Here is an 18,769-nt window from a genome sequence, read left to right as displayed (position 1 = left end):
CGCCGCTAAAAATAGTGGCGCTTTACCGCTGACGCCCCAGTGTGAAAGGGGCCATAGTGTGAAATTTTTACTTTAGCTTCTACTGTGCCAGAGTGTACAGTTGTGCTCATATGTTTACATACCCTGGCAGAATTTATGATTTATTGGCCATTTTTCAGAGAATATGAATGATAACACAAAAACATTTCTTTCACTCATGGTTAGTGTTTGGCTGAAGCCATTTATTATCAATCAACTGTGTTTACTCTTTTTAAATCATAATCACAACATAAACTACCCAAATGACCCTGATCAAAAGTTTACCCCAGTTCTTAATACCGTGTATTGCCCCCTTTAACATCAATGACAGCTTGAAGTCTTTTGTGGTATTTGTGGATGAGGCTCTTTATCTTCTCAGATGGTAAAGCTGCCCATTCCTCTTGGCAAAAAGCCTCCAGTTCCTGTAGCCAGTGGCACTGATCTATCAGGTAAAAAACAGACAGGATGGTTGTACAGAAGTCGATCAGTAGATCAACTTCTGTACAACAAGCCTGCCAATAGGTGGATCGAAATTACGCCTGGTCCCTGTCACAAGGTGCATTGCAGAGTGCTTTGAAGTGCAAGAAGGCAATGACTATCCAAGCCTAGTGTGTGCAATGATACTAAAACTAATGTAAGGTAATATAAGAAAAGCAAGGAGGGTCTATCTAAAGCCTATACCCCCTAGCTTTAAAGAGGAAGTAAACCCTGATGGGTTTTTCTTCCTTTCTTCTAATCTGCAAAGTAAAGGCATAATGTGCTAGTATGCATCGCATACTAGCACATTATGTGACACTTACCTGCAAACGAAGCCCGTGCCGTCCCCGCTGCAGGCCGCATCCATCTTCGCCCGTCTTCTAGTGGCCATAATGTAGTATTTAAACAATTATCTATAATAAAAGAACATTCAATCAGAAGAGAAAATGACCTAAAGAACATTTGTTTTTGTCAAATTCACTCAGAACAAATGTACATGCAGATTCGCTAGATGAATAGCTATGTATATTTTTTTAGAAATTGACTCCTATGCTTATTTTATGTCTTTGCTCCTTCCACTAACACAAAGAATTCATTATATTTATTTATGACCTCCGAAGCTATATTTTGGTATCCCATCAGCCACCTCTAATTGGAAACAGTGATGTATTCTAAATTGCACTCTCCTTGCATAGCAGACTATAATGAATCTCATGCTGATTTATATCGCTATTTTCAGTCCTGGTTATGTGTTATCACATTATGAGGACACACACATGATTGCTGAATGGTATCTGTCACGGAACGTCCCACACTCCGCTTGAGTGCTTCCGTCATATACCACTTCCTCCCAGTCTGTATACAGATATCAGATATTCCAACCTCTCTGAGCACAAAACAAGGTGACACTTGCTTGTTGCTAACATGAACTCACTTTATTCAGAACCAGAATACAGTCTTATATACAGGAGAAAATATTACTCTAACAATACAAACGTAACCTAATTAACCTAATTAACATGAGCTAATTAACTAATCCTTTATACAGCCTAGGTGACTGAGACATGACCTATTGCCCAGACTGAGTTAATTATCACAGGACATTTCTCACAATAGCAGAAGCTCCAATAGGAGTCGTCCCGTCTCCTACATTGTATAGAGGACAATGTGATCAGCTCATTCAATTAACATAAACACAGGTAGTTGGAGTTGATGACACCAGCATCTCCTCACAGGATGTGTCCCAACAGAATGAATCAGTCTTATCAGCAGGGGGCTGCTGGAGGAATCCCCCCTCCCTCTTCAGGGACACAGATCCCAGATGACCACAGCAAGGAGTCCCCAACAGAATCAAACAACATACAATACACACATATATACACGACTGAGTCTGATCAGCACAGTTCAGACCGGACCTCCAATTCACCCCACAAAGAGCACCGTTCCATTGAAAATCCAGGGCCCATAATCAAAAGGCAAGAGGCTCGCACCCAGTCCTCTCCAAGAGCCTCTGTCCCGGCTAGGTCTGTCACAGTATCTAGTGGATTTGTCCTTGTTCTTTGAGCACTTGGATGGCCAGAAGGAACACAAGCTTCTGGCTTGAGTTTCTGAAGTATGTATGCATCATTGGAAGCTTCATGTTCAAAGGACATCAGCACTATTGGTGGATGAGTAAAAAAAGAAAGAACCCCCTTAGGAAGTGGGACTTTGAAAGTAACCAATACACCAAGCCATGTAAAAAAAATATAATTTATTGTATAAATCTAAACATAATAAAAATTGTCACACTTGACATAAAGTATGAAATACACAGTTGATACATATACAGACATTGCTTTCATCTCTGAAGACCCAATGTTTCTGGCTCAATGCCTTTCTTCACGGCTTATTAAAAAACAGAGCATAATTGTCTATTGAGGAAGCATATACATCATTAAAAAAAAAACAGTAAACACAGGTTGAGACAAATAACTGCAGGCACATTTTGATAAGATTGTCAAATACATACCAATAGTATCAATTGTTTGTATAAATAATAAAAGGGGGGAGAGACCTAGAGGAGCCCCCTCCAAGAAGAACAGAGAGACTGAACAGATGGATCCTGAACGCTAGATCCCTCACAGGCAGGGGCGATATCTCAGCAAAGGTCCAAATACTTATCACATATATGACATCAGAACTAGTACAATCTAGGTAAACAAAAATAGCATAGTAATAGTCCATATGTCTTCCTAATTATACCATATGGGTGTGTGTTAGTATGTGCATAAGAGTACAAAATATACTCACCTAAAGAGTAAGTACTCATCACATACCCACGGGTATCCCCAAAAGGAGAGGTCCCATAAAATAGCAGGGTAAGTTCCAATAGATCCCTCTGCTCAGGAGAAATGCCTATGCTGGACCAAAGAGGGGGAGATAAGGAGAGGAGTGCCATTAGATTGTAAATCCACTTTACATCATCCTACCTCCTGTGAGTTGATCATGTGCATGTCTGATGTCCTGTCCACCACAGCCCTGTGTATAAAGAAGCTTTATACATGCCAGGCCACCTGCGCGGTAGCCCCGTGTGTATCGCGCATGCGCAGACCAATAGGTCACCGCACATGCGTGTTGTGATCAGATAGGACCAACTGTCCTCAGAGCGCACGGCGCCGCCCCACAGTAAAACGTGACACCGTCCTGTGCTCCAACAAAACCAAGGCAAAGTGGAACCAACGCAATGGTCCCACTTTGCCAATACCATGTAAACACAAGGGGAGCCCGCGCTGAAGCAGCGCAGAGAACCCCCCCAGTGCGCCGGGTGAGACATCACAATCAGTACCTAGAAGAATTCTACAATAATACACAAAAAAGCCAATTGGAATGACATATGTATAGTAGCATAACCATAATGGATCAGAGGATACGTCTAGTCAGTAACTAATTGAAAAAAAGTAAAATAGGGGGGAAAAAAAGAGAGAGAAAAAAGACAAGAAATTAATTAAGATCCCAAAAAGGGGGGACCAGACCTCCATCAAATCCAGAGGAACACCTAGTCTTCCCATCCCCCTGATGAGAAACCCTCCAAAAAAGGTAGCTCACCATATCAGTTATGCCTGGGGGCGAAGTGGCATCAAAGTATACTATCCAGCGTGTCTCATGCTGGAGCAACACTCGGTTTCAATCTCTGCCTCTGTTGTTTGGATGCACTTGATCAAGAATGAAGAACTTTATCTGTGGAAATTTACCCCCATGGTTATCTCTGACATGCCTACCTAATGGAAGGTCAGGATTGGACTTCTGCATACCTTGAATATGCCTATGCGCCCTTTTGTAAAATTCCTGTTTGGTTTTTCCTATATAAAAAGATCTGCACTGAAAGGATAGCATATAGACCACTCCAATTGTTTTGCAGTTGGCATTATGGGTAGGTTTAAAATTTTTATCATTGGGGAGTCTGATATTGCTACCTGTGTGCATGTATTGACAATATCTGCAACCGCCGCACTTAAAAGTGCCAGGGCGCTTGCAGGGATCTTTACGTAAATTACCAGTAAATTCACTCTGTACAAGAGTGTCCTTAACAGACCTAATTCTACGGTAGGTTATAGATGGATCTTGTGAAATAAATGGGCTTAAAGAGGGATAAATAAATAGTAGATGCCAATATTTGTATATATTTGCTTTAACCTTGTTATGCTGTTTGTTGTCCCGTGTGATAATCCCCAGTTTATGAGATTGGTTTGGTATTGGGAATCTTTGGTATTGGAAATCTCTTTCTTAAAAAGTAAGTCCTGCCTCGATCTTTCTCTGGCTTTGTTAAATGCCTTTTTTAGGCACTTATTAGAATAGCCTCAAAGTAATAGTCTCTCCTTTTTTAGTTTTTTAGCCTCTAATTGAAACGTATTCTTATCCAAACAGTTACGTTGTATTCTCAGATATTGGCTAAACGGGATAGACTTAATTAGGGGTTGTGGATGAGCACTGCTGGCATGGAGTATTGTCTTACCTGCCATATCTTTCGATATAGTGAACTGGATAGTGTGCCATTGTCACGTACCAGGCTGGAGGCTGAGATGACGAGAGGGCTCCCCTTGTGGCTGCCAGTTTTTCTCCGGTTTCTTCCCTGACAGTCCTCTTCCTGTTTTGATATGGTAACATCCAGAAAATCAATTTTCTCTGAGCTATATCACATAGTGAAGTTTAAATTGCATGTATTCTTATTCATAACTGCAATGGATTGATATAATAACTCAATCGATCCCCTCCAAATGAACGTTTATAAAATGATACCAGCCTAGAATGTTTTCTGTCGAATATGACAGATTTTCATCTGCCAAAAAAGACTGCTCCCACTCCCCCAGGTACAGGTTGGCGTTAGATGGGGCACAGGAAGTCCCCATAGCCACACCCTGCTCCTGGAGGTAGTGGGAGCCATCAAAGGTAAAAACGTTATGTGTAAGTATATATTCCAGAGCGGAAAGTATAAACGCATTGAAGGGCCGATTGTCCCTATGCGACTGAGATATGACATGTGCAATTGCTCCGATGCTGGTGAGGGATGGAGCTATATAAAGCTTCAACATCAACTGCCACCAGAAGGGCATCAGAGGGCACAATAATCCCCTCCAAATTTCGGAGGAGATGCATGGTATCTATGATATAAGAGTGTAAATGAATCACATAGGGTCCAATTTGTTCATCAATGAACTTGCTTAGATTTTCTGTTATTCCACCACAGCCAGACACTATAGATCTTCCCGGAGGGATTCTTGTTGTTTTTATGAATCTTAGGCAGACTATAGAAAGTGGGTACTTTAGGATGGGAAGTATGTATAAAGTCCCAAGTTTGTTTATTAAATTATTTAAATTTGCATTATCAACTAATGAATAAAATGCTTTGTCATATTTTTCAATCAATTATTTAGGGATTAATCTATAACATAGTTGGTTATTTAGAATTTTCTGGCACATGGCTTTATATTGGACATTAGTCATAATGACAATATTGCCCCCCTTGTCCACTGGTTTTATTGTTAGATCGTGTTGATTAGTAATAGTAAGAATGTCAATAGCTTTTTTCTCATGGGCAGGCAAATTCTCTAACTTTCCAGTATGGATACTGAGTTTCTTTATTTCTTAGGTCGTCATAGCTAGAAATGCCACTAGATTTATGTTGGAGATTAATGAAGGAAATGTATCTGATTTCTTTTTTAGTTTAGAATTTAAACCCAATTTAACTTCCTTTGTGGTGGTGTTTGCATCAAGGAGTGTATCAATATCGAGTCTGTCGATAAGATCAAAACCCTCTTGCTCATCAAGCAGATCCATAAGATCATCCAAAGCTTTATCATTTTTAACTTTTTCTTCAGTGGATATTAATTCTTTGTTATACATACTTTTAAGCAGAAGTTTTCCTGCAAAAAACTGTAGATTCTTAATAATTTAGAACTTGTCTATATTAGCTTCAGGGCAGAAGTTCAAACCACTCAACAGAACCAATATTTCCTCACTAGACCGGGTGTAATCAGATAAGTTGATGATATTTAGTAAATTGGCATCATTGAATCGGGGGTCAGCTAGGCTAGATTGTCCTCCTGATTCAAGGTGTGGTCCAAAAAATCATCGGCCATAACCTGACTCACGACTTCCTTGGATATAGTGTTTGAATTGGAAATTTTTAGAAGATTGCCCAGAGGGGCCAACCCGTGTGTCAGTTACCTGAGTACCTGAAGATCCACTAGGGGATTCAAAAGAAGAGAGTGCATTAGAAGATTCCTCCACCAAGTGTTTTTTTGGAACTTTAGATTCTGTATTAGGTGATCTCCAATTATTTTTGAGATTTTTTTCTTTTTTCCTCCAAAGCTTGGCTGTGAAGATGAAGAAACAGAGGAATTTAAAGACATATTTGATCCTCTTTCTTCTTTTGCTGATTTTATTGTATTCATTAATGGGCATGTCCTAGTGTTCCTATTGTGCCAACGATATGCTTTGCCTTCCTGGAAGGCAGTTTTATCCCTTCAAAATGTATGCTCCTTCATTGTTATGCCCCGTACACACGGTCGGATTTTCCGACGGAAAATGTGTGATAGGACCTTGTTGTCGGAAATTCCGACCCTGTGTAGGCTCCATCACACATTTTCCATTGGATTTTCCGACACACAAAGTTTGAGAGCAGGCTATAAAATTTTCCGACAACAAAATCCGTTGTCGGAATTTCCAATCGTGTGTACACAAATCCGACGCACAAAGTGCCACGCATGCTCAGAATAAATAAAGAGATGAAAGCTATTGGCTACTGCCCCGTTTATAGTCCCGACGTAGTGTTTACGTCACCGCGTTCAGAATGATCGGATTTTCCGACTACTTTGTGTGACCGTGTATATGCAAGACAAGTTTGAGCCAACGTCCGTCGGAAAAAATCCTAGAATTTTGTTGTCAGAATGTCCGATCAATGTTCGACCGTGTGTACAGGGCATTAGAGCAGGGATCCTCAAACTACGGCCCTCCAGCTGTTGCAGAACTACACATCCCATGAGGCCTTGTAAAACTCTGACATTCACAGACATGACTAGGCATGATGGGAATTGTAGTTCCTGAACACCTGGAGGGCCGCAGTTTGAAGACCCCTGCATTAGAGTTTCCTTAGCTATCGAATCCAGACGTGTTTTAATATTTTCCTCTTGGTTAGTATAGCTATCAAGGCTTTTAAAGGGTTCCAATTGCCCATAGACTTTATTAATGTCATTATTGAGCAGAGAGATCCGTTTAAGGTATTCCTCTGTCAGTAATTTCATCATAACTTTACTACATTGGTGGATGAGTGACCTCAATAGAAGGAATCCAAACTATTGTACTATGTATAATATAATCAGCAGCAGACTTAGGGTGCATTTTTTGCACGATTTAAAGATGAACTTTCAGCAAACAGCTAAATGTGCATTTGAAATATATACAGTATATAGAAAGTGTTTATCTGGCAAAGTGGCACAGCCAAGTTCTGCATACCTTGACCTGTCTGCAAAATACACTGCAGTTGAGTAATGATGAAGGTCTAAAACCCACCCCAGTCAGTGATTGGACTGTAAAGGAGCAGTACACTGATGGCATCACCACTTTGCTCTCTTCTCCTGTCAGGAAGCTCCTAGTGTTAGATGGACATAACTGTATACAGCAGTAGATCCTGAGTATGGATAATAAACAATGCAGCGCTGGACATAAATCTGAGTGAATAATCAACAAATAGTGATGATACTGATAGTGAGAGGGAAAAAAGGTAGCAATATAATAATAAATACTATAAGCGATCTATAATATTAATAATAAACCGCAAATGTGCAAACGTTCATCAATAGAAGAAGCGTGCTCCAAAATCCAAAAAAAATATAGGAAAAATGAAATAAAAATAAAAAATGTCCAAAAATAATATATGAAGTGCAGAATCACAATCCAATGATCCAAACAAATGTGCCGCCCACCACCGGAGAAAATGGAGGCTTACCAGAAAGCCTGCGACCACCCTTATTCAGGGGGGTCAAAACAGGCTTAGTAGATCACCATTGATATCCTTCTTGGAACCGCGGTCAATGTCCCTCTGATTATCTTCAATACCGGCTTCCCAGCAGCAGCAGGAGACAGTCAGGAGAAAAAGGTGGTTCCAGGATGGCTCCAGTGGCCAGTATTCCAGCAAGGATAAACCATAAAAAAGAAAAAGGGGACTCCAATAGTGCAGAGAATCAAGATCGTTTATTGAAGATGACAAGTACTCTGCACAGGATCACATATACAGTGCCCATATACACTAGCAGTAAAACTGCAGCAAGAAAAAGTTTTCACCGCCGTTTAAATCAAAAGCGCGCATGCACGATGCAGGTTCACGTTGTGACCCTACGGCCGTTTTGTCACAACTGACGTCATCAGGGGTACGCAATTGCGCATCGCGTACCCCTGATGACGTCAGCATAGCATGAATCTATCCATGGCTGCCACGGCCACCCCCCTATTCATGCATCCGGCTCCTTTCAGGACACCAGCCGTGTGAATTACAGCGACAGGGGTGTTTTTAAGCACCTGATTAGAGCCATAGGCTCTAATAGGCTTCAAAATAGGATGGACTCGGAGCGCAGAGCATTGTGCTCAAAGCCCACCCAGGTGTGTTAGAAAAGCAAATTAATATTCGCTTTTCTAACACTGAACCGTCTCTCCACCAATCAGTATGCGCTGGTCTGTTACCCGTTACCTGACTGGCTGAAAGGAGAGGCGATCCTATTGGACGAGGAGGAAAGAAGAGACGCGGCGGAAGCATGGAGGACACAGGAATTGCTGTATGTATTTCCTCTGTGCATTAAGCCATTTTGCCTTGAGTTCAGATAACCCAAATGTCAAATACTTACCCTTCTCTTGATGGTATTCCCCCATTAAGATCAAGACATAACATCTGTAAAAATGACAAATGCTGTTGAAGGAAATGTCAAGAGAGGACAGCAAACAGACACAACCCGGTGATGTACTGACCACTGCTGGTGATGAGCAAATAAAATGTGTTTTTCTTCTCCTTTAAATATGCATTTAGATTTGTCCACTCTGCAGAACATCATCGTATTCATGGAATTATTCAATTCTTCTTCAATCAAATTGCTCCATTCTTCACAGATCAGAACAAAAATATTTAGGAGAATCAAAAAAGTGATGGACTATCAATTTTAGTAAATCAGTCATCCCTATTCATTAGACAATCAAGTTTATGTAATATGAAGAAAGAATATTGTACTCTGCTGCCTCTTAGTGGACAAGCTGTGAATTACAGTCAGAAGTGTGTTCACACTATGCACTTACAGTATAGTAAAACAGTAATATGTGTACTGGGCTTGCCTGGCTATAATAACTGGGCGAAAGCCAGGAATAGACATTCTCAGGAATTTCAAACGATTGCTGTCAAGAAAATGTCAGTAATGGTACTACATTAGACAGACTGTGAGCATGCTAACATGACAATAAACGATTTTAGAGAAGTCCGATCAGGTTCTAATTCACCTGTACATTTATATAATGTCATGCAATATATAATAGTGTTTTTATTTCTGACTGTGAGCCGGATATAAAGTTTCAAAACTCATATGCGGCAGCTGAGAGCAGCTTGGATCAAACTGCAATACGTATATGATTAGTATGTTGTCTGCAACCAAGAGTTAAGCTGAAGTCCTTAAATGTTGTATATATATATTTTTTTCATTTTGGTGTCTTTCAAACTATAGTCAATGACTCTAAAAAAGGGCTTTCATTTTCACTTTTGTGCCCCTGAGTTACACTTCAAGGGAAGCTTACACTAGGGTTGCGCCGACAGCACCTTTTAAGACCGAGTACAAGTATCGATAGTTTTTTCAAGTACTCCCCGATACTGATACTTATTTTTAATGTCATGTGACCGTGGCACTAGTATGCAGCACTAATGGGCACTGGTAGGTGGCACTGATGAGGCGTGGACTGTGTCAGTAATTATTTATTTTTATTTTATTTTTTACAATTTTATTTTTTGTATTATTTTTTACAATGTATTTATTTATTTATTTATTGCAATGCCTTTTTTTTGGGGGGGTGGGGGGGGGATGGTGTCAGGTTTTTTTTTTTAATTTAACCTTATAATTTTTTTTATTACAATTTTTTATTTATTTATTTTTTATCAACCCTGTTGGGTGGCTTTGGTGAAATATCAGGGGTCCAAACAGACCCCTGACATATCCCCTTTGAGACAGGGAAAGGGACTAAGGACACAGATTGCCCAGTCCCTTTCTCTGCAGCCTCAGCGGCACTGAAGATGAATGGAGAGGAGACAGCGGCTCCTCTCCATTCATAAACTGAGACATCGTAAACACAGATTTCTCTGTGATGACTCATTAAGAAAAGGAAGGAGCCAGTAAATGACAGATTTACCGGCTCCTACCTCCCCTCTCCATCCTGAGAGATCTGGGACAAGGGGGGGACCGGAGGAGGACACAAAGGGGGAGTACAGAGTGGGACCAGAGGAGCACGGAAGAGGACCAGAGCAGACCCGGGGAGCTGGCGGAGGACCCAGGGGGTCGCGTGAGGACACAGGACAGTCAGGAGGATCGGTGCGGGCAGTTACAAGCACCAATCTCCCTGTATACCCTGTATACCTTTTAATGAAGCAGCTGAAAGCCGCAGGAGGGAGAGGAGGAGAAGCGGCTGTCAGCTGCTTTATTAAAAGGTACACAGGGAGATCAGTGATAGTAACTGCCCGACCGATCATCTGTGAGGCTGCCCGGCCTCCCCTGCTACGCTGAGGATGCAGATATCGGTCAAGTATCGAAGAATTTTCACGAGTACAAGTACTCGTGCAAATGCTTGGTATCGGCACCAATACCGATACTAGTATCGGTATTGGGGAAACCCTAGCTTACACTACAGTCAATTTCACACTCATGGGTCTTTTTAGAAGCCAAATATTCCACCAATTTATTTATTTTTTGGACTTTGGGAGAAAAATGGGGCAGACAAAATGAACAATAAAAAATGGAGTTAAAGAATAATTTCACTCAGCACTGTAAACCATACTGCTTAATACACTGGCCTAATGTTTAAAACTGTCCTAACCGCTTGCCGACCAGCGCACGCCGACGTACGTCGGCAGAATGGCACTGGCAGGCAAAAGGGCGTACAGGTACATCCCCTTTAAGAAGCGGTGTCGCAAGCGCGTGCATGCCGCCACGGAGAGGAAGAACGGGGAGATGCTTTTGTAAACAAAGCATTTCCCCGTTCTGCCTAGTGACAGGACAGTGATCACAGCTCTCTGTCATCGAGAGCAGTGATCACTGTTCTGTATGTTGAAGTCCAGCCCCCTCACAGTCAGAATCACTCCCTAGGACACACTTAACCCCTTCACTGCCCCCTAGTGGTTAACCCCTTCACCGCCTGTGTCATTTACACAGTAATCAATGCATTTTTATAGCATTGATCGCTGTATAAATGACAATGGTCCCAAAATAGTGTAAAAAATGTCCGATGTGGCCGCCATAATGTCGCAGTCCCGATAAAAAATCGCAGATCGCCGCCATTACTAATAAAAAAAAATACTAATAAAAATGCTATAAATCTATCCCCTATTTTGTAGACGCTATAACTTTTGCGCAAACCAATCAATACACGCTTATTGCGATTTTTTTTTTTTTTTTTGCCAAAAATATGTAGAAGAATACATATCGGCTTAAACTGAAAAAAAAAATAGTTTTTTTATATATTTTTGGGGATATTTATTATAGCAAAAAGTAAAAAATAATGAGTTTTTTTCAAAATTGTCGCCATTCTTTTGTTTATAGCGCAAAAATAAAAACTGCAGAGGTGATAAAATACCACCAAAAGAAAGCTCTATTTGTGGGAAAAAAAGGACGTCAATTTTGTTTGGGTAAAACGTCGCACAGCCGCACAATTGTCAGTTAAAGCGACGCAGTGCCGAATCGCCAAAAAGTGCTCTGGTCAGGAAGGATGTAAATTCTTCCGGGGCTGAAGTGGTTAAAGTATATCTAAAGGCAAATCTTTTTTTACATTTTGGATAGAGTATGGAATGGTAAAGCCTTTGTTGGAGTTTTTTTTTTTTTTGCCATCTGTGTACCATTGGGGAAATTTCTCTTCACTTGCAATCCTAATCATTCAACAGGAAGTGAGAGGAAATCTCTCCAAATAAAAAAGAAACTTTGGTCATTTATACTAGCATATATATATATTATATAGTTAGCAGTTACAAAAACTGTAGCTGCTGACTTTTAATAAACAGTTACTCACCAGTCCAGGAGTCCAGCGCTGCCTTCAGAGGACTTCAGGTCCCCAGTGCCCCCATCTTGATTGTGGGAAGCTGGCTGTGATTTTCTGCTGTTTCACAGCTGGCTCCCCGCTGCGTATGTGCAAGACACGCTGCAGACTGGTTCCACAGCTTCCAGGGGCATGTGACGGGTCCCAGTAGTTTGCGGGAGGTGGAGGGGGGCAAATTTCCGCTATTCTCTCCTAGGTGACAGATACCTGTCAGAAATGATTGCCAGCTCCCAGAAAGAAAAAAAAAAGTTTCTGATGATTGCAGTGGTAGTGGGGAGGAGGAGGAGTGGTATTTCCTATTTTAAGTAAAGTTCCACTTTAAGGGAAATCCCCTCTTGGACAGTTATCACCTGAGCAAGTGTTCCCTAAAGATTTCCTCTCCTGGTACAAATCAAAGTTTTGAAATTCTACTGACTTTCTGTCCCAATGTCAATAGTCACCAGGACAAATAGAGAAGATGAATCTTTTAACTCTTCCTCACCCTGTCCAAAACTAAAAAAAAAAAAAAAAAAAGTTTCAGCTTTAAATACAATTTTTAACATAAATTATGTTGCCTAAAGAAAGTTCTATTTGACTTGTTTGAGCAGCAAGAATTTGGTTACTATGTCAGCAAAAATGCTTTCAGACATGTTTGAGGCTGTGTTATATACTGTCACGTCTCTTGATTGTTCCTGAGGTTAAGTGAGCTAATGTGAAATATCCCTTCCTGTCTGGATAATTTAGACTGCATACTTATTAAGGAACAATTACACCTCTTCATTCTTAATGTAATCAAACACCTGGTTTCTATAGTAAAGGCACCAGGCGATTAGGCAAGCTAAAAAATACAAACTTAGAGTAAGGAAAAATATATATGTTTTGCCCGAAGCAATTTCGAATTTAAATAAGCCTTCTAGTTAAAGCGGGGTTCCACCCAAATTTTGAACAATATCTGTATGTATTCTCTTCCGTGCCTAGATGCTGACATGCCGTTTAAAAAAAATTTAAATCGCCGTAATTACCTTTTATTTTTCTATTCTTCTTTGCACTTCCTGGTTCTCCCCCCATGGGAGTAGGCGTGTTTCTAGCCTCTCCCAGACTCCGCACAGTCTCCTGGGAGCTAGTCTCAGGCTTCCCAGGATGCCACTGAGCATGTGCGGGAACGAGTGGTGAATGCTGGGAGCACAGCATTCACCGCATCCAGGAAATAAATGCTTGTGGGCTTCAAATGCCCACAATGAAGATGGAAACCGCCTGCAGTGAATAATATAAGTTATTCTTTCCAACGAAATCTGACACAGGCGGACATATTACACACAATATTTGAATATGTAATGCTGAGAAGAAAAATTTGTGAATGAACTCAAAAAAAAAAAAAAACGATATATAGGTGGACCCCCGCTTTAAAGTGCCAAAATGTAAAACACTTTTAGGCCTCTTGCAACTGCAGCTTGAAAAAGCACAGTACAGCTGTTTTTTGTTTTTTTTGTTTTTTTTCTTGCACTGATCTAAAATGCTGCCCATTGTTTACAATGTGCCTGTACACACTGGCGCATAAACCAGCTCTGGGCATTCTTGGGTAAAAAAAAAAAAAAATTACAAACATTTGCATTCCTGGTCAATGCTTTGCGCCAGTGCGCCCAAAATGTGTGCAAATGTGCACAAATGAGTATAAATATTCATGGATTTTGCCTAGTAATGTATTGTACATGCAAATGTGAATAAATACGTACGAATACACACAAAACAAATGCCTGAACTTCCATCCAGAAATGATGGATGCTCAAACATTAGTACCGTGAGCAAGAGACCTTAGGCATTTGGGGGCAGTTATTATCAAATGGGAAGGGTCCTAAAATTGGTTACTGAAAGGGGATGTGTAGTGGTTTTGTACATATTTTCTTTATCTAATTATTAGGACATATAATTGTACATGCAACCACCACTACCACCATCACTTCTCCACCAACAATCTCACCCTCATTACCACATTACCACTGTGCCTGCACCTCTCTTCTCACCACTATGCCTGAAACCTCCTTACCACAACACCTAAATGACAACCCCACCGCACTCTCACTACCACAACTAACCCTCATCCTCCTCCCTTAACACCATAACCCCACACCAACCCCCACTCTCACCACTATACTTGACCCCGTCCCCCCCTGCTCTCACCACCTCTCCCACATGCCCCCACTACACTCTCCACTGCACCAACGCCGGTCTCTGTGTTTGCTGTCACTGCACTCCACCACGCTCTTCACCACTGTACCAATGTGCAATTCTATGCTCTCCACCACTGCAGTGATGCCTCCTTCCATATTCAGGCCATTCAATGAATGGAACCACTTTTGCTTGTGCTTATTATTTTTAGATAAACATATATTTAGTTAGGGAATAATTCAATATCACAAATTAATATTTTGTGTTTTTCAACCAGCCATTGAAGCTTTAATCTCCTTTTTATACGCCTTCATAAGACTGCTCAGCAGTCTGTTGTAAAAAGGCTTGTTTTTTACAGAGCTCCATAGCTCAAGCCACAATCTACACATCTTAGTGACTTACCAGATGGCTTAAAAAAAGGTTACATTTAGACAAAGCCAGATGGGATGTAGGCCGTTGCTGCTGTGCTTTAGAAAACCCATATGGCTTAGGGAATTCCTCGCCATTTATTAAATGCTTAGTTGTTAACCACTTCAATACAGGACACTTATACACCTTCATGCCCAGACCAATTTTCAGCTTTCAGTGCTGTCGCAGTTTGGGTACAGTGTAGCATGACCGCGCAATTGTCATTCAAACAAAATTTTTATAATTTTGTTCCCACAAATAGAGCTTTCTTTTGGTGGTATTTGATCACCTCTGTTTTTATTTTTTGCTAAACAAATAAAAAAAGACCGAAAATTAAAAAAAAAAAAATAAAAGTTTTGCTTTTGTTTCTGTTAGAAATTTTTGTAAATAAGTAAGTTTTCTCTTTCACTGACAGGCACTGATAAGGTGGCACCGATGAGGTGGCACTAATGAGAGGGCACTGACGGGCACTGACCATGGGCACTGGTAGACGGCACTGATGGGTGGCACTGATATGCAGCACTGATGGGCATTGATAGACGGCACTCATGGGTGGCACTGGTGGGCACTGATAGGCGACACTGGGCACTGAAAGGCTGCAAAGATGGGTTCTTATGGGTGGCACTGATAGGCGGCACTGATGGGCACTGATAGGCGGCACTGATGGGCACTGATACGTGGCACTGATGGGCACTGATACGCGGCACTGATATGAGGCACTGATAGGCATCCCTGGTGGCACTGGCAGTGGTAGGCATTGTGAGTGGGCACTGATTGGCAGCTGCCTGGGCATTGATTGGCAGCTGCCTGGGCACAGATTAGTATTTCCCTGGAGGTCTAGGGGGCATACCTGGTGGTCCAGTGTGGATGGCCATCCTGGTGGTCCTGGGCGGCTTCCCTGGTGGTCCTGGGCGGCTTCCCTGGTGGTCCTGGGTGGGATCCGAGGGGGGGGCTGTGCTGATAAACAATCAGCACAGACCCCCCCTGTCAGGAGAGCAGCCGATCGGCTCTCCTCTACTCGCGTCTGTCAGACGCGAGTGAGGAAAAGCCGATCACCGGCTCTTCCTATTTACATCGCGATCAGCCGTGATTGGGCATGGCTGATCACGTGGTAAAGAGTCTCTGTCAGAGACTCTTTACCTAGATCGGAGATGCGGTGTGTCAGACTGACACACCGCAACAACGATCACCACGATGCGCGCCCCCGGGGGCATGCAGCGGCTTAATATCCTGTGGACGTCATATGACGCCCAGTCAGGTTATTGAAACCCCTTTGCAACTGTCATTTTGCTATATGGCGGGCGGCAAGTGGTTAAGCAAAGCTTTTATGTGTGTAAATTTTTATAGCAACAGACCAAAACTAATAGATTTACAGTAAAAACTGTTAAAATAAAATTCAGAAAACGTAGTTTCCCTTACAGGCAGAAACTTCCTCTAAGCTTAAAGTGATTGTAAAGGGCAATTTAAGAAAAAAAATAAATAACAAACATGTTATACTTACCTGCTCTGTGCAAGGGTTTTGCACAGAGCATCCCTAATCCTCCTTTTCTGGAATCCACCGGCAGCTCTTCTGGCTTCTCCTCCTCATCGAGTGCCCCCACAGAGAGCCGCTTTCCATGGGGGAACTTGTGCAGGCACGCTCCAGAGTCCTGCTACTGCGTCTATTGACACTGACAGCAGGACTCGGCCCAGCTCCTGTGTCACTGGATTTGATTGACAACAGCGGGGAGCCAATGGCTCATACTGCTATCAATCTATCCAATGAGAACCCGAGGCAGCGGCTGGAGCTGCTGTGCTGATCCCCATCGCTGGAACAATCAGACTCAGGTAAGAAAAAGGGGAGGGGGCAGCTGCAGAGCAGAAGGCTTTTCATCTTAATGCATAGAATGCATTAAGGTGAAAAACCATGAGTGTTTACAACTCCTTTAAATAGTAAGTCAACTTTTGTTAAGAAAAAAGAACAATACCTCTGGGTAATCAATGTAGATTGTAAGGATTTTAACACTTTGTAGCAGATTTTGTTGCTCTGAAAAAAGCTGTTTGTTTCATCCTGTCCTGTGCTGGCTGATCCTGAATGGGAGGGTTTGTTTCTTTATAATCAACAGATGCACTCTCAGTGCTTTAATAAGGAAAGTTGCAGTGTCTGCATCCCTTTAGAAGTATTTAACCCTTACTGAAACCCCAACCTGAACTGCAGGGGATGCCTAAAATGTAGCTCGTATCTTAGTGCAGACTTTTCAGATGATCAGTGAGCCAATCACACTTACATTTCTGGGATCATTCTGTACACCAGTGGTGTACAAAACACCTCAAGGTTGTCATATTGCATTGGATTCTACAGAAAATTACAGTGACTGTTGATTGAAAGGGAAAGGTAATTTTGAATAACATTAAATTAGAACATGGCTTGTGTAGCAATTGTATATGCTATATTATTTTTCTGCTTTTGTTATAGATTTTTCAACTAAAGTAGAGTTACCCTTTAAGACACAGTCTGTGTACCACTCAAAATGTTGAATATTAAACAGTCCTCAGAGAATCATGAATATTGCAAAGGTTGTATGCAAGTGAAGTAAACTCTTGAACAAAACACCACCAATAGATGTGAACCAACACCACAAGAATTGCGCGCTTACCGAAAGGCAAGCATTAACAAGCCTGTATGTGGATCAGTATGACGGCCTGTATCCAGCAGCAGCTCACAGGAGTTAAGCAGAAGGTAAACCAGGTAAGCTCAAGTCATCGGACATTCAGGGTTGAGCATCAAACACGTACCCAAAAATGAAGAAAACTCACTATAGTGTAAATCCGACTACTATAAAATGTATTTGAAATTAAAGATTACGCTTACAGGAGAACGAAGATAAAAGCATCAATAAAAAGTTTCGCCGGCCAGCTTGCAGACTTGCAACAACATCATTTTATGACGAAACGTACATCAGGAGGCTGACGTGCTGACGTCATTGCGGTGTACCTTGTGAGTGGACGGGTGTCTGCAAGCCAGCCGGTGTTTTGTTCAAAAGTTTACTTCACTTGCATGCAACCTTTGGAATATTTATGATTCTCTGAGGACTGGTTAATATTCAACATATTTGAGTGGTACACGGACTGTGTTTTTTCTTGTTACCACGATCACTTGCTCACTTTATTTTATTATATTATTTTTTTAACGCAGCTTTCTTTTCATTATTTGCAACTTGTATATGTGTGTATCTCACGTTTGAGCTGCTGTTACTTTTTATTATTTTTATTTTTTTTACCATTTTTATTGTATAATAATTTTGTAGGTATAGCGCGGTATTTCTTTATATATATACCCTTTAAGACACCCATCCAGCTCCAATTTTCAGTTGGCTTTAGAAAGGATTCTGTTTTTTTTTTCTTTGTATTGTAAAACTATGAAAATTTCAATAAAATCTGATTGAAAAGAAAGGATTCTGTTTGGTGATTTGCTAGGATGTAATCTAGCTAAACTTTTCCTTTTTAACTTTTTTTTTTATTTTAATGCATTCTGCACTTTAAAACTGCTAGACTTTAGCATAGTATATGTTTCCAACACTAAATATTCTCTTGGGCTTACATGTTCAGGTATAGATTCAAACGAAACAGGTGTGTAAGACGATAATAACTAAGATTCACTGATAACACTGCAGTAACTGATATAAGCCTTCTGCCGTTTTAAAGACTGCACAGACTTAACATTTGTCAGCGACTTCTTAAAATGTATTTCCAATTTGAGGTACCAATTAGATATCTTAAGTAATTAAGGATTAATTAAGGCTAAAGTGTGTTTCATTTTATAAATACGGAGCTTTATGGCTAGGTGATAAGCTTTTGATTAACATGATCACTGCTTTCACATGCTGAGATTTTACAATCTCTTAGCCAGGCTTTCCATTTCACTAGAGGCGGACCA

Source organism: Aquarana catesbeiana, linkage group LG08 (assembly GCF_042186555.1).
Source record: "Aquarana catesbeiana isolate 2022-GZ linkage group LG08, ASM4218655v1, whole genome shotgun sequence".
In the NCBI taxonomy this organism is placed as follows: domain Eukaryota; kingdom Metazoa; phylum Chordata; class Amphibia; order Anura; family Ranidae; genus Aquarana; species Aquarana catesbeiana.
The sequence above is the reverse complement of the archived record's forward strand: the minus strand, read 5'-3'. Positions refer to the sequence as shown.